The sequence below is a fragment of the Impatiens glandulifera genome, chromosome 1 (genome assembly GCF_907164915.1).
Source record: "Impatiens glandulifera chromosome 1, dImpGla2.1, whole genome shotgun sequence".
NCBI classification, from domain to species: domain Eukaryota; kingdom Viridiplantae; phylum Streptophyta; class Magnoliopsida; order Ericales; family Balsaminaceae; genus Impatiens; species Impatiens glandulifera.
Window position 1 is genome coordinate 6103237 of NC_061862.1, and position 8395 is coordinate 6111631.

The following is an 8395-nucleotide window of genomic DNA, read 5'->3' on the forward strand; positions in this document are numbered from 1 at the left end:
TTTTGGAAAATGACTTATTGTCATTTACTAAAACCCTAAAGAGATACAAGAGTTCAATCCAGACAAGACAACCCTTGCCCTAATAAAGAAGCTTTTATTAGTAATTTTTATGATATTCTTATATACAGTTCTAATATGGAACTACATAACAAGGTATATTGAGGATGTTTTGAACATTCTATAAAATAGTCAATTGGTAAAGCGATCAAAATGCTTATTTGAATTAAAGAAGCAGGAATATCTAGGTCATTTTTTGGGCATCAAAGCATTAAGAGACTTTCTTGGGCAGGGTATTATCGAATATTCGTATGCAACTTTGGAACTCTTAACAAACCATTACATAAATTTACTCAAAAATGGTATGTTTAAATGAACTGAAGACGCAGAGAAGACATTTAAACTTTAAAAGAGGCTCAAATTACCACTCCGATATTAGTATTACCTGATTTTCGATTGATCTCAAAATAGAAACAAATGCCAGCATTAGCACGGTATTGATGTAGAAAGGAATACCCATAGCATATCTGAGCAGCTCACTAGCTAAGAGACATTTATGTTTTTCTATATATGAGAAAAATAAAAAGTTCTGATGAAGAAAAATATCACAACAAACATGGTTATCAAAGTTAGGGATTCAATTATACCATAATGTACAATAGGGGAAAGACAAATTTTGTGACCCGGGAAGGTACATGAAGTCAACAATGCATATACACGAAAGATCCAGCCTCATAGAAGATTATAAAAGTTGTTAGTAGTGTAAAAGATTATAGAAGTAGTTACTAATTGTTTATGAGTGTCCATACATGAATAGTATAAATAGATAAGGCAAATATGATGTAATAATTTCTGAATTTTTGTTTGTTTTGGGAAATGACTTATTGTCATTTAATAAAACCCAAAAAGGAAAAGAGATACAAGGGTTCAATCAAGACAAGGCAGCTTTTGCCTTGAGATAAAAGAGTCATCAACAAAACAAAGATATATCCAAATGACAACAAAAACAATAACAAACCGTAATAATTTTTTATTTCTTCCTAATGGAATGGGGCTCAGCACCTCCGTTCTTCTGCTCCCCATTTCTGATTCAATCTGTCCCGTCTCTATTCCTTATCTTCTATTATAATTCTCTCTCCTTGCATGTCAATGGAGTTTGTTTACATTTAACATTTTTTAGAACGAAGAGTCAAGCAGAACAAGTCGATACACATGGTAGACTGGTTCTAATAGTAGTGTCATCCAAACATCTTCCAGCTGTAAGTAGAAAGCTTAGACTAGCCATTATTATTTCATAATTGTCTTGAAGATTCTCATTGTTCAAGTTCTGCTCAGGTTGCTTTCGTTAGCGTGGTACCTTAACCATTACAGACGATCTGACTAGCACTTTCTTTAGCATTCACACTTGCATTTAGATAATTGCTACCCCAATGGGACAAACTCCAACAGCTATATTGAAGATATAATTTGTATGACAACAGTAACAACATTATTTTGTACAATCGTATCTATTTTAATATTTAGATAAAAGTTCTTCCACACTAGTTTTTGTCTTATCTACCTTAATGCCAGGGGATTCTCATTACCATAAGTATGGTCTATACCAAGATTATTGCTGCATAGAAATCATACCTTGATTGACATCATTTATCCTGGATCTCGGATCCTTTATAATTCTGTTATTACGAGAAACATTAATGATTTTCAGATCGCCCTCGCGACAAAATCGGCCCCTAGAATCGTCCAGGGAAGAGAGAAACTTCATTGTCAGGAGCCGTTATTGAAAAGAGATTACGCATATATAAAATTTTGTCGAACATTTTTTTCAATAATTTTATATTCAACATTTTTCTATGTCCAAAATTTCAATTTATAAAGGCAACATAATGAGTGAAACCGCCTCATTTGTTTTTTTCACCGCAATGACAACAAAATAAGCTTATATGATTTTCTTATAAAAGAGTAGACCAAATAATTAAGAGAATATGCAGAAAAATGAAATATTTCTATAATTTCAAACTAAAACTATATTTCTATTTCTCAAATTTCAAGCAACCCAAAAATATTTCTAATTCCCAAACCAATACAATTCACGAAAATATAAATCACTATAAAACCAACATTAATAAATGATATTATTCTCATTATTTTTGTACTTTTGTGTTTCTATCCACGCAGTCAACAAAATATATTAATTATATTATTTTTATGACAAAAGAAACTAAACAAGAGAATATGCATAAATAAAGTATCCTCAACCTTAATAATTTAATCATTTAATACTTAATATTTTTTAAGTCCAAAATCACAATTTAAGTGATATTGCCTTATAATAAACAAAGATAATAAGTATAAATGAATTATTCTGAAATACAGTGAGTTAAATCATTTGATATTTAATATATTTCACAAATTTAAAATCTCAATATTATAGAACCACTTAATTAAGTGATGTTGTCTCATAATTTTCAAAATATTTTTTTGTGTTTAATATCGGACAGCAAAATAGGCTTAACAAATTAATTATGAAAAAAGTGGATAAATTATTTTTAGAATATGAATAAATGAAATGAAGTATTCTCAAACATAATGTTTCTTAAATTGCAAGTTTAATTATATTTCTCAAGTCATAAATCGAAAGCAACGAAAATCTCATACAACTAACATTAGTAAAATGCCCCAATTCCTTTTGAACTTTTCTTTGTGGTTTTATCCATAAGGGTCAACTAGTCTGAGAATATGCATAAATGAAATGAAGTATTCTCAAACATAATTTTCTTTAATTGAAAACTTGATTATATTTCTCAAGTAAAAAATCGAAAGCCACGAAAATCTCATAACTAGACAATTAACATTAGTAAAATGCCCCAATTCCTTTTCAACTTTTCTTTGTGGTTTTATCCATAAGGGTCAACTAGTTTGAGAATATGCATAAATGAAATGAAGTATTCTCAAACATAGTTTTTCTTAAATTGCAAGTTTAATTATATTTCTCGAGTCACAAATAGAAAGCCACGAAAATCTCATAACTAGACAACTAACATTAGTAGAATGCCCCAATTTCTTTTGAACTTTTTCTTTGTGGTTTTATCTATAAGGGTCAACTAGTCTGAGAATATGCATAAATGAAATGAAGTTTCTCAAACATAGTATTCCTTTAATTGCAAACTTGATTATATTTCTCAAGTCACCAATCGAAAGCCACGAAAATCTCATAACTAGACAATTAACATTAGTAAAATATCCCAATTTCTTTTGACTTTTCTTTGTGGTTTTATCCATAAGGGTCAACTATTATGAGAATATGCATAAATGAAATGAAGTATTCTCAAACATGATGTTTTTTAATTACAAAATTGATTATATTTCTCAAATCACAAGTAAAAAGCCACGAAAATATCATAACTAGACAACTTACATTAGTAAAATGCCCCAATTCCTTTTGAACTTTTCTTTGTAGTTTTATCCATAAAGGTCAACAAAATAGACTTGTCAAATTATTTTTAAAAGACTTAAACAACTAGGTAAAAGAATATAAAGAAATGAAGTATTCTCAAACACAATTTTCAATCATTTGATACTTCATCACAAAATCAAATACTATCGAGTCAACTTTTAAAGTTATATCGCCCCATGTTTTTTTAAATGATGTTTTTGTGTCTGTACTCGCAAAGGACAACAAAATATATTTATAAAATTAATTTTCAAAAAGATAGACCAACTAGTCAAGAAAATAGGTAGAAATGAAGTATTCTCTAACATAATACACTTCTATCATTTGAAACTGAATATTTCTCTAAAGTTCAAAATCACAAGGCATGAAAATACCCATCACTATAAACCAACATTAGTAAGTTATATTGTTTCCATTATTTTTGAAGTTTTTTTGTGATTCTATGAGGACAACAAAATATTTTTAACAAATTATTTTAAAGATTAAAACAACTAAGAACGAGAATATGCATAAATGATGTATTCTCAACCATAGTGTTATAATTCTATAAAACAAAATCAAAATACTATAGAGCCAACCTTAATTAAGTGATATCACCCCATTCCCCATATTATTCGAAATATTATTTGTGTTTGTAATTGCAACAAAAAACAACCAATTAAGTATATAATATTACTTTTGAAAAGAATAGATCAACTATTCAAGAGAATATGCAGAAATTAAGTATTCTCTAACATAATACTTCTGTAATTTGAAACCCAATACCTCTAATTCCAAAATTTCAAGCCATACAAATATCAATCACTATAAAACCAACATTTATAAGTGCGGTTTCATTCTATTTGAGATTTTGTGTTTCTATACATGCGGGGTAACAAAATAGGTTTATCAAATTATTTTTAAGACTAAACAACTAAGAGAATAGACAGAAATAAAGTATTCTCAATAGCAGTGTTTTAATAATTTGATACCAAATAATTATTATTTTATCATTATATACTAATACTTTATTAAGTCATTTACCAAAAAAAATCTATACCTTCTCAAAATCACCACCAATCATATTTGTTAAATAACCTGAATCCAAACAAGGCCTAAGCAATTAATAAATTAAATATTTTCTAAAATGGCTAAGAAATGATTTTATTAGTATTTTTAAGATATTCTTATACATAGTTCTAATATGGAAGAACAACCAAGGCATATTGAGGATGTTTTAAACATTCTAAAAAACAGTCTATTGGTAAGCGATCAAATGCTTATTAGGATTAAAGAAGTAGGAATATATAGGTCATTTCTTAGGCATCAAAGTTTTCATGGGCAGGGTATTATCAAAGATTCGTATGCAACTCAAGAAGGGTATATCTAAATGGACTGAAAATGCAGAGAAGGCATTTAAAACATTGAAAGAGGCTCTAACCACCACTCTAATTTTATTATTACCTGATTTTTCAGGTTGATCTCAAAATAGAAACAAATGCCAACATTTAGTCAATCTGCATCAAGAAAAAATAGTTGAAAATCAAATTGACATGTTACATAAAAAATTCAAGAACATCAACATCTAACCGAATCCAAAATTTTGTCACAAGACCGTAGCACTACAACAAGATAATGTGAAATTCAACTTGAAGACATCAATGTAGTCACCATTTTTGGCAAATCTAACAGAAAAATTGAATCAAGAAACATACATGTCAACAAAATCAAGGAAGAACTCAAAGGAGCGTCATCATCGACTTCAGCACGAAAAGAGAACGTAGATGGAGATGAAATATTTTGCCGATCAGATGTAAATATAACAAACAAACAACTATAACAAAAGATAGAAGTTTAAATTAGTAGGACTACAAACAACATGAAGCTTATTTTAAAGAATCCTATAATTGATCAAGACAAATTTGATAGAACTAATTCGATAGGGTTAGGAGGGCGAACCATTTTTTCGAAAATTTCACAATCGAAGATAGTGACAAGGTGAATTATGCTATATATTTTTTACGGGCCGAGCTGGAACATGGGTTACTAATTATTTAATGGACCATATGGTTTCGACGTGGAGGGATGTATTCACGAATGAAGTTCTATTAGCGTTTCAACCAATAACTCTATACTAAAAATTTTAGGGCAACTCAAAAAAAGGAAAGATCTTATTTTGATTGATAGTGGGAGTACTCATTCGTTTATAGACGAAGGAAATGCACGCCAATTGGGTTGAGTTTTAACCTACGAGAAAATAATCCGTTAGTATTTACCATTGCAGATGAAGGTTCTTTAATAGGATCGTGCAAAGGAAAATTAATTTACACTCAGAGGTATGGACACTCAAATTGCTGCAACATAGTTTAGGGTTGATTGGATGAGAAAGATTAAAAAAGTAAGCTGGAAGTATCCAAAGCAATGAATGAAGACAAGGATCAATGATTTAAAAATACGTTTGTACGGGATTAAGGATAAGAGAACTTTCAATTTGATGAGTGTGAGTCAGTGAGCTAAAAACTATTAAGAAAGGATTGGGTTGTTTCGTAGGATAATTATACCACATAGAAATTAAGAAATCTTCATACAATAGAACAAACCGATCATAAAAGGATAACCAGACTTGTCAATTCAAAAGTTAATTGAAAAGTACCTCACTGTTTTCATAGAACCAAACCAGCTGCCTGCCTGTCTCCAATTCAAAAAACTGATCATTCTAATAATCTCAAACGATTCCACCAAATCTAAGACTATACCTTTATCCCTATTCAAAAAAGGCTTCAGTAGAACAGATGAAGAGGGTTGGGTTTATAAGAAACAACACAAGTTTATATGTTTATCTGATTATCCTTGTTAAGAATAAGGATGGAACATGGATATTTTGTGTAGAGTACATACAACAAAATGAAATCACAATCAAGGATAGATACCTTATATCTGTAGTGGACGAGTTACTGGATGAGCTCTATGAAGCAACGATTTTCATCAACCTCGACATATGTGCGGATTATCATCAAATAAGGGTCAGAGAAGAGGACATCCACAAGATTATTTTCAGAACTCATTCTAGACTTTATGAATTCAAGAGTAATGACATTCGGATTATCAAATTCAACTGCAACATTCTAAGTATTAATAATTGAAATATTTTTGAGTATGGCCAAGGAAAGGTATTATTAGTATATTTTTTTTATGATATTCTTATATACAGTTCTAATATGGAACTACATCTAAGGTATTTTGAGAAAGTTATGAAAATTCTTAAAAAACAGTATAATGGTAAGCGATCAAAATGCTTATTTGGATTAAAGAAGCAGGAATATCTAGGTCATTTCTTGGGCATCAAAGCATTAAGAGGCTTTCTTGGGCAGGGTATTATCGAAGATTCATATGCAACTTGGAACTATTAACAAACCATTACATGGTTTTACTCAAGAATAGTATGTTTAAATGGACTGAAGATGCAGAGAAGACATTTAAAACTTGAAAAAGGCTCTAACCACCACTCCGGTATTAGTATTACCTGATTTTTCGATTGATCTCAAAGTACAAATAAATTCCAGCATTGGCGCAGTATTGATGTAGAAAAGAATAGATGCCAACATTGGCGCAGTATTGATGTAGAAAATAATACCCATCGCGTATCTGAGCAAATCACTTGCTAAGACACATTATGATTCTCTACATATGAGAAGAAACTGTTAGCAGTATTAATGACATTATTTAAGTAAAGAAATTACCTTTATGGTAAGCATTTTCATTATCAGGATAAAAAATTTGAAGTTTCTTATGGAGAACAATATCACTACAGTCCGGCAACAAACATGGTTATCAGAGTTATTTGGATTGAACTATACCATAATGTACAATAGGGGAATGACAAACGTTGTGACCCGGGAAGGTACTTGAAGTCAGTAATGCATATGCACGGGAAACTGTAAGCAGTATTAATGTCAGTTTCTAAGTGAAGAAATTACCTTTATGGTAGGCATTTTCATTTTAATAGAAGATTCTAGAAGTTGTTAGTAGTGTAAAAGATTATAGAATAGATAGTTAGATAACCAACTGTCATTATATGAGTAGTGTAAATAGTAGGCAAATATGATGTAATAATTTCTAATTTCTTCCTAATGGAATGGGGCTCAGCCCCCCTCCGTTCTTATTCTCAATCTATCTCGTTTATATTTATTATCTTCTATCATAATTCTCTCTCCTTGCTAATTCTGGTTACTATTAAAGATTTTGTTTAGTTTGTGCCCTCTTTGTAGATCGGGACACAACAACAGACTTAGTAGAATATACAAGAACAGTCGCATCAGTTTGGCCAAGTGAAGTAGAAGGATCGTACAAAAAGATGAAGAAATACAAAAGTTTATAATACTACTCGCATCTCAACCAAATAAATGTCTATTCTACCAGTAATAAGACAATATCATCAAATATAAAAACAGGAACAAATAAGGGAAGATGTGAGAATAAATTTTAACCATTCTTTATATATAAGATTATATTGTTGCTCGTATGGGAAATTAGGGTTTGTTGGTCGTCAGGTGGTGGATTTCACTCTCCGATCACACTTCTCCACTTAACTGGCGCAGAGCTCCGACCGACCGAGAAAAGAGACGCGGAGGATTCGGTGGTGGAGGAGTGTATTTATACTTTTAATTCTGAATGGTAACATAAAGACTAATTTTGATAAAGAAACCGATTTCAGTAGTGAGAATACAAAAGCAAGGCATAAATATATCTGAAAATCACTAGTAAATAAAGGGTATGAACCTGAATTGGGGTATGAACCTGAATTGGACTTTTTTCGTGTAATCTTCATACTGGGTGACAGATGTATCTTCCTCCATTGTTTCTCTTTTGCTTGGCTGATAGTACATCAAACCCAGACTGCAACTATGAACAGTGCACTCATAAGTTCTCTTAGCGCAACAACAAGATATGAATATGAAAAAGATA

General features: G+C 30.6%; 1 long non-coding RNA gene across 1 annotated transcript; it reads right to left on the minus strand.

Annotated features, from left to right (window-relative positions):
• Window positions 1-781: 781 nt before the first annotated feature.
• On the minus strand, window positions 782-7095 carry LOC124922333. Its single transcript, XR_007097795.1, has 6 exons — window positions 6954-7095; window positions 6361-6420; window positions 6084-6194; window positions 4895-4947; window positions 1630-1730; window positions 782-1446 (listed from the first exon to the last, which is right to left on the minus strand). It is a non-coding gene; the product is annotated as an uncharacterized LOC124922333 (long non-coding RNA).
• Window positions 7096-8395: the final 1300 nt, after the last annotated feature.